The sequence below is a fragment of the Rattus rattus genome, chromosome 16, assembly GCF_011064425.1.
Source record: "Rattus rattus isolate New Zealand chromosome 16, Rrattus_CSIRO_v1, whole genome shotgun sequence".
NCBI lineage: Eukaryota > Metazoa > Chordata > Mammalia > Rodentia > Muridae > Rattus > Rattus rattus.
The window spans coordinates 39,329,270-39,336,383 of record NC_046169.1 but is presented as its reverse complement, the minus strand read 5'-3'; positions in this window follow the sequence as shown (position 1 = coordinate 39,336,383).

The window sequence follows — 7,114 nt, the reverse complement described above, 5'->3', positions numbered from 1 at the left end:
TGTGGTACCATTCATGGCTACAGTGGTAGAGCCACCAGGGGGCGACTTCTGCATCTTACCAGATCGGGCCAGCCAGAGTGGGACAGACAGCAGATCTGACACCTTAGACTCCACCCCCAGCCCTGCCCAAAAGAAACTGCACCCTAAAGACACAGATCACACTGGTACATTAAAGGCTCTGACGAGTCCTGCAGGCTAGATACCCTTGACCATATTAGCCCACTATTGTGTCAACATCTGAACTTAAGGTTTGTTTTTTTTTTCTGTTGAAGTCCAAGGCTCAGGAAACTCCCTTTGTGCTGCATTGGAGGAGAGTGCCTTCTTCCTGGGCCTCAGTTTCCCTAGTTGTAACACAGCATTAACGCGCTGTGGTGGAGTAAAGATTTGAATCCAGCTGTGGTCAGGGGTCCTGGCTTCAGGTGACTCCACTGTACCCTATCAGGAAGGAAGGATGACCATTCTGGTTGTTCGAGGCAGGAGGGAGCTCACTACATTGGCCTTGAACTCGTCCTCCTGCCTGAGCGGCCGAGTCCTGAGATCACAGGTATGTCCTAGCACACCCAAATGAAAACAATTTTGAAGAGAAAACTGAGGCCCGGGGAAAGAAAACAGTTTGCCCGCGATCACCGGGAATTTGATCCTAAACCCTCCAGAAACTAGGCCACCTTCTCACAGAACACAGGCTACAGCCAAGTCCAGGGTTCCAGGTGTTCCTTAGGCCTTTGCTCAGACGCCCCAGGTGTGACAAATGCTGACCCCAATTATGGCCACCTGGGAAAGTTAGCAACGCACCGGTTGCTGTAAACTTCAACACCTTTGTAGAGGTCCGAGAGAGACTAAGTTTAAAAAACATCCTTGTGGGACTGGAGATCCTGCTCGGTACAGCACCTGCTTACAAGCTCTGGGTTCCGGGTTGGGGATTTAGCTCAGTGGTAGAGCGCTTGCCTAGCAACCGCCAGGCCCTGGGTTCGGTCCCCAGCTCCAAGAAAAAGAAAAAAAAATAAATAAATCAAACAAACTCTGGGTTCCCCCCACCAAGCTCCCAAGAAGGCTACTAAAGAGTGAGCCCGATAATAAGACAAAGCTCAGGTTCGAGTCCTGCCTCTGTCACATCCTCACTGTGTATACCCTGGAGTGGTTTCTATCATTTGGTCTCATGGCTTTCTCTGTAAAATGGGACTTAAGGCACCATGCTTCCTACCTACATAGTGACAGAAACCTTGGCTTCACTCACTAAGAGCAGAAAATACATCCTCTCAGATCATGGAACACCTTAAGGGCAGGGTAGCCTAAGGGTTGGCTGAGCCATATGGAGCTCAGTGGTGCCATCCGAGGCCTTCTATGCTTTTAATCATTGTCTTGGTCTCTACCACAGCATTATAAAGGGAGAGTATTTATCAGGGGGAGGGGAATGGGGGGGATGGGGCTGGCTTACAGTTTCAGAGGCTTTGTCCATTATCATCGTGGCAGGGAGCGCGGCAGCTGGCAGACATGGTACTGGAGAAGTAAGAGAGCTACATTGTGATCCGCAGGCAGAGAAAGGGCAAGAGTGGGCCAGGCATCGGCTCTAGACTTCCCAGAGCCCACCAGTCAGTGCCACACTTCCTCCAACAAGGCCACACCCACTCCAACAAGGCCACACCCCGAGCAAGGCCATACCCACCCGAGCAAGACAACAGCTACTCTAACAAGGCCACACCCACCCCAGCAAGACCACACCTACTCCAGCAAGGTCACACCCACCCAAGCAAGGCTACACCTATTCCAGTAAGGCCACACCCACCCCAGCAAAACCACACCTACTTCAGTAAGGCCACACCCACCCAAGCAAGACAACACCTACTCTGACAAAGTCACACCCACCCCAGTAAGACCACACCCACTCTAACAAGGTCACACCGCTCCTAGTCTGGCCTCCCCCCAAGACCGGCTCCCTAAGGTGTGTGTCTCTGCTGGCCACAGTTCTCCCATCCTCTTACCTCCCAACCTCCCTTTTAGGAGATCCCCAGACCTCATTATCCCCATGGATTCCAGGATTCAAAAATAAAAGGGTCAGGAGGTACCCAGCTCTCAAGGACATGCTTTTGGGGTCCAGAGTAGAGGTAAAGGCACAGAGGGGAACCTGATCGCCCACCCACGGGAGCCACAGGCCTGGCATGGAGGTCACATCACCCACTCTGGGAGTTCGAGTTTAGACCCCCAGCACTCCTCTAAACAGTGAGGATCCTGAAGAGGTAAAGCCTCTCTTGACCCCTTTGCTTTGGACACCAATGTATCCGTTATTTTCTAGAAATCTTTAAACCTTGGGGGACAGTGTTCGTCACACATGCTGTACCCCAAATGAATCCCTCCAGAAAAGCAGAGGTCCCTGAAGGGGAGGGGGGTCACTTCAGTGACAGCTGACAGCGTCCCCATGCAGAAGCAACCTGGGGAGGCAGAGGCCATGAGCGCGCAGTGCTGGGTTCAAATCTCACCTTCGCTGCTGGTGGCCCTGGCGAGGGTTCTGGCATTATAGAGTTCTGGCTGGGGCTTGTCTGGGTTCTGTATCCAGTAACTGTAGCTGACTGCACTATTTAAAACAACCCAACCAACCAACGGGCTGCAGACCTGGCTCAGTGGTTAAGAGCACTGGCTGCCCTTTCAGAGGAGATGGGTTCGGTTCCCACATCCACGCGGCTCACCACCATCTGTAACTCCTGTTCTGGCCCCCATGGGCACTGCGGGGACAAAAATGATAAAAATAAATCACTTTTTTAAAAACCACGAGAACTCAGCAGTATCTAAACTCGTTCATTCCTCAGGCATCTGTGGGTTTTTCTGTGAGCGCAGCAGTTGCCCTGGCCACGTGACTGTTCACCAGCCTGTCATTCATCCTTGCCTTAAGGCGGGTCACGAAGGTCTGCTCACATCCCATTGGCCAACACACACCACATGGTTAAGCCAGGTGTTGAAAATTAAGCTCTGCTTGCAGCAGGACTAAGTAAGCCAGGGGCTTGGACTAGAAGTGGGGCGTGATGTCACACACCTGCTGTACCTGCACTTGGGAGGTGGAGGCAGGATTGAGAGTTCGAGGCCAGCCTGGGATACGAGGCAGAACTAAAACATAAAAATAAAGGGAAAAGCTGTGCTGCAACCTAGCACACGTGGTACTGGCTAACTTTCCTGGGGTGGTGGAGATGGCTGGTCCTGCCTTGAGGGGAAAAGTGACTCTAGCCAAAAACTAGGTCTGACCAATGAGACAGCATTCTGCACCACCACCACCCCACGCCGAGAGTGGCTTAGGATAGGACAGTAAGAGGCAGCCCTGGGTAGATCAAGTTGCCAGCCTCGTGGGCCATTACCTGGGAAGTCCTAAGTGGGACAAAACCCACATAAAATCAGAGGCGGCTGAGGCTCAGCCATGACTGAAGCCAGTGCTGCGTGGTCATTTTCCTCAGATGGGCCACTCTGTGATTTGGGAGGCTGTTAGGGCGCTGGTTCGTAGCCAGCCCGAGCAAGCTCGAGGCTGATCTGAGCAGCCAAGCAGGACTCAGTCACCGATTCATACTCAGACATCTTGTCACATACAGCCGAGAAAGTGTCTACTCCTTCTGGGGAGTATTAGGGCTACCGGCTTAGGCCAGAGAGATGGCTCGGCGTTGCCTTTAAGGTTATTTGAGTTCAATCCTCAGTGTCCACGTAGTAGAGGGAGGAACTGATTGTCTTCTGACATCATGGCGTGTGTACCCCACCCCCAACACACACACGATAAATTTTATTTTAAAAGGTCTGGTGAGATGGATGGCTCAGTGACCCTAGATCCCAGCCAACCTGTGTCACAAGACACACACAAGTCAGTTTAGCAGTCTGTAACTCCAGTTCCAGGGGATCTGCGCCCTCTTCTGGCCTCTTCAGACACTGCATGCCCATGGTAACGTGAAGACATTCGTACATTAAAAATAATAATAATAATAATAATAATAATAATAATAATAATAATAATAATAATAATAAAATTAAGAGTGCCAACTTTATAAGACTCCCCACAAGATTTAAAAGGGGTGACAGAATCCAGAAGGGGTCTGTTAGCAAAGGTGGGATTGTACCATCTATGAGAAGCTCTAGAGACCCCTGCAGAGCAGGCACTGGAACCCTGGAGATACAAGAGTTCATGGAGCTGAGGTTCCTGAACAGACACCCCTCCACTTTGTTCAAAGCATGGAAAGGGTGGGGTGCAGCTTGGTGACAAAGTGCTTGCCTAGCATGCTTGAGTCCCTAGATTCCACCCCAGCACTAGAGAAATGGTATGAGCTCCAGGTTGGGGAAAACAGGTCTACATTCCAGTCATAAACTAATTTATGAATTATGATGTCATATCGATGCTACATGCCCAGAGGTGTCATCAAAGGTCATCGTTGGTTACACATTCCTAGTGAAACAACTAATTCTCAGAGCTTGCCAGCTTGGTGATGCAATACGCAGGGGATGGGAGCTTTGGCTCTCTCGTTCTCCCCGCCCCAAAAGATAGTGTCCCATAGATCACTAGCTTCAGGGGGTGGGGGTGGGAACGAAATTCACAGAATGGCCCCAACCCAGGTGAATCACTTTCACACCACTGTGAAATCCGAAAATTTTAAGCAGAACCATCCCGAGTTGGGGACCGTACTTGGCAAACTGGCATTTATAAGTAAGCCGTGGGACCAGGTGTGGTGTTGATCATGTTCTAACCGTTAGGACAGTTCAGTCTGGCAGGCACTGAGCCCAGGATCCAGTTCATGGAGAGCACACCACAAGGGAGAATCCTTGGCTGCTGGCGGGAGGGGCTGGAGGAACCAGGGTGCTTCAGCTGGGAGAAGGGAGGGTAGTTGGGGGTGGGGTGTAAAACATCACTGGGCTTTCCCCCCCACCCCCGTTTAAACAGGGCCTCATGTAGCCCAGGGTTGCCTTGAACTCATTACGTAAACTTGAACCCTTTTTGATTGATAAGTCTCACTAGAGAGACCAGGTTTGCCTCCAAGTCACAGAAATTGGTCTGCCCCTGCCTCAAGGCTTGTACCACCACGTTTGGTTAAAGAAAAAAAAAAGATCCTTTAATGTCCCCTAAATGAAACATAGCCTTTCTTGGTGACATCCCTGAAGGTCACCTGGGAAAAGGACTGTAGCATACCACAGGCTCTCTGGACTTTCCCCACCACCCCCTTCTCCTTTCCCACACTGCTTTGACCCATTAAGAGTCACCAGGCCAATCACTGCTTCCTGTCCACTGATTGGCCGCCGTGTAAGAAACATGACACAATCTTGGCTAATACTTCAAGAGCACAGGCTGGGCTGAGGGGATCCACGGCACGTGTAGGAGACAAAGGCAGAGGCATCCCCTTCTGTGCTCTGGATGCACCTGGATCTGGATACATTGTGTCCCTGCCTGAATGGGACACAATGGGTGTGGGAGTGCTTGCGCCCCTGGAGGGTCTCACCGGGATGAAATGGAAACCCCAAATGAATCTGTCCTGGAATTAACTGCATTGGTGCAGTGACTCGGGATTTCCTGGCATCTGGGATGGTAAACACTGTTTTCTGTTGACTGGCTGCCTGAACCCACACAACTGTGTGTGGCCACTATAGCCACCGTCCTGTCTCTTTGGCGGAATCCCAAGGAGTTACAGTATCTTCATCCCTTATAGTGGCCAAATTATATTCCATCATAAAGGCATACTTCTTTATCCATTCATCCCTCAACCAGGGAAATGGAGGCTTATGACAGTGCCCCAAGGACTCCAAAAGTTCCTGACGCAAGGCTAGATCCCAGTTCTCTGCTCTGAAAGGAGAGCCGCCTGGAACCTTCTCCCACACATTCTTCACTGTTCCAAATCGGGAGCACCCAAGATGGACAGGGCCCTCCCTGTGTCTCTAGAACCTACCTTCAGGGGATAGCCAGGTGCCATCTTGTCTTCCGTCCAAAGAGCGAGCCCAGAGCTTGGGTTTAAGTGTGCAGGTGTTCCCACGCCAGTCAAGGAAGGAGGACAGTAAACTGTCACTTCTGTCCTGTCCTGTCCCTCTCCTCCCACCCCCACCCCCACCCACTCAGGTCCTCACCTGCCCCAGCTGCTTCTGCCCCAAAGCCCAGCTCAAGGGAAAGACCCCTGTTTGGTCATCTGCCCTTCCAGCGCTGCCCTGTGGTTCTGGGGCGGTTTGGCCAGGCTGGTCACCCTGCCTGGGCTCAAACCTGGCATGACACCCAAAGTGTGTGTGTGTGTGTGTGTGTGTGTGTGTGTGTGTGTGTGTGTGTGTGTACAGTGGATCCAGAGGAGCCTGGGCTGTTAGAGAGAGGGGGAAGTGGGTCCTCTAGAAGGATGGTGATGGCCTGGCTTCAGCAGGACACTGGCCAGCACTGGTTGGTTTCCTCATTCTTCTGACAAGGACAGAGGGGTAAGAAACCACATGGAACTCCCAGAACAAGCCGCCATGGCCAAAGGTTAGGAAGAGGGGGAAGCCAGTTTGTCTGGGGCTCCGGCTCTGTCCTCTGCAGCCGCCTCCTAAGACATCAGTGCTCCCTGTGGCTGATGCAGGAAAATGGGAGGCACTTGCCTGAGCTGGGAGGTAAGAGGGGACATCGGACAAACTCCTCCGTAGACAGGCTGCAAATGTGTAGGGACCTCTCCCTGTGCCCAGAGAGCACAGTGTCCCACCAGCACCAACCAATGCTTTTCTGTCACCAGCATCACTGCTCCTATCAGTGTCCCTTGTCCCTGACCCTAGAGAGTCACAGTCCTACCTCATCCCTGCTTCCCATAGCACCACTCCATCCTACTCACCTCTCAAACACCACCTCCACAAACATCTCACACATCCCACCCTCCTCCACCTCCACCAGCATCTCAACCTCCTCCACCTCCACCAGCATCTCAACCTCCTCTACCTCCACCAGCATCTCAACCTCCTCCACCTCCACCAGCATCTCAACCTCCTCCACCTCCACCAGCATCTCAACCTCCTCCACCTCCACCAGCATCTCAACCTCCTCCACCTCCACCAGCACCTCCACCCACCCTCCTCCACCTCCACCAGCATCTCAACCTCCTCCACCTCCACCAGCATCCCACCCTCCTCCACCTCCACCAGCATCCCACCCTCCTCC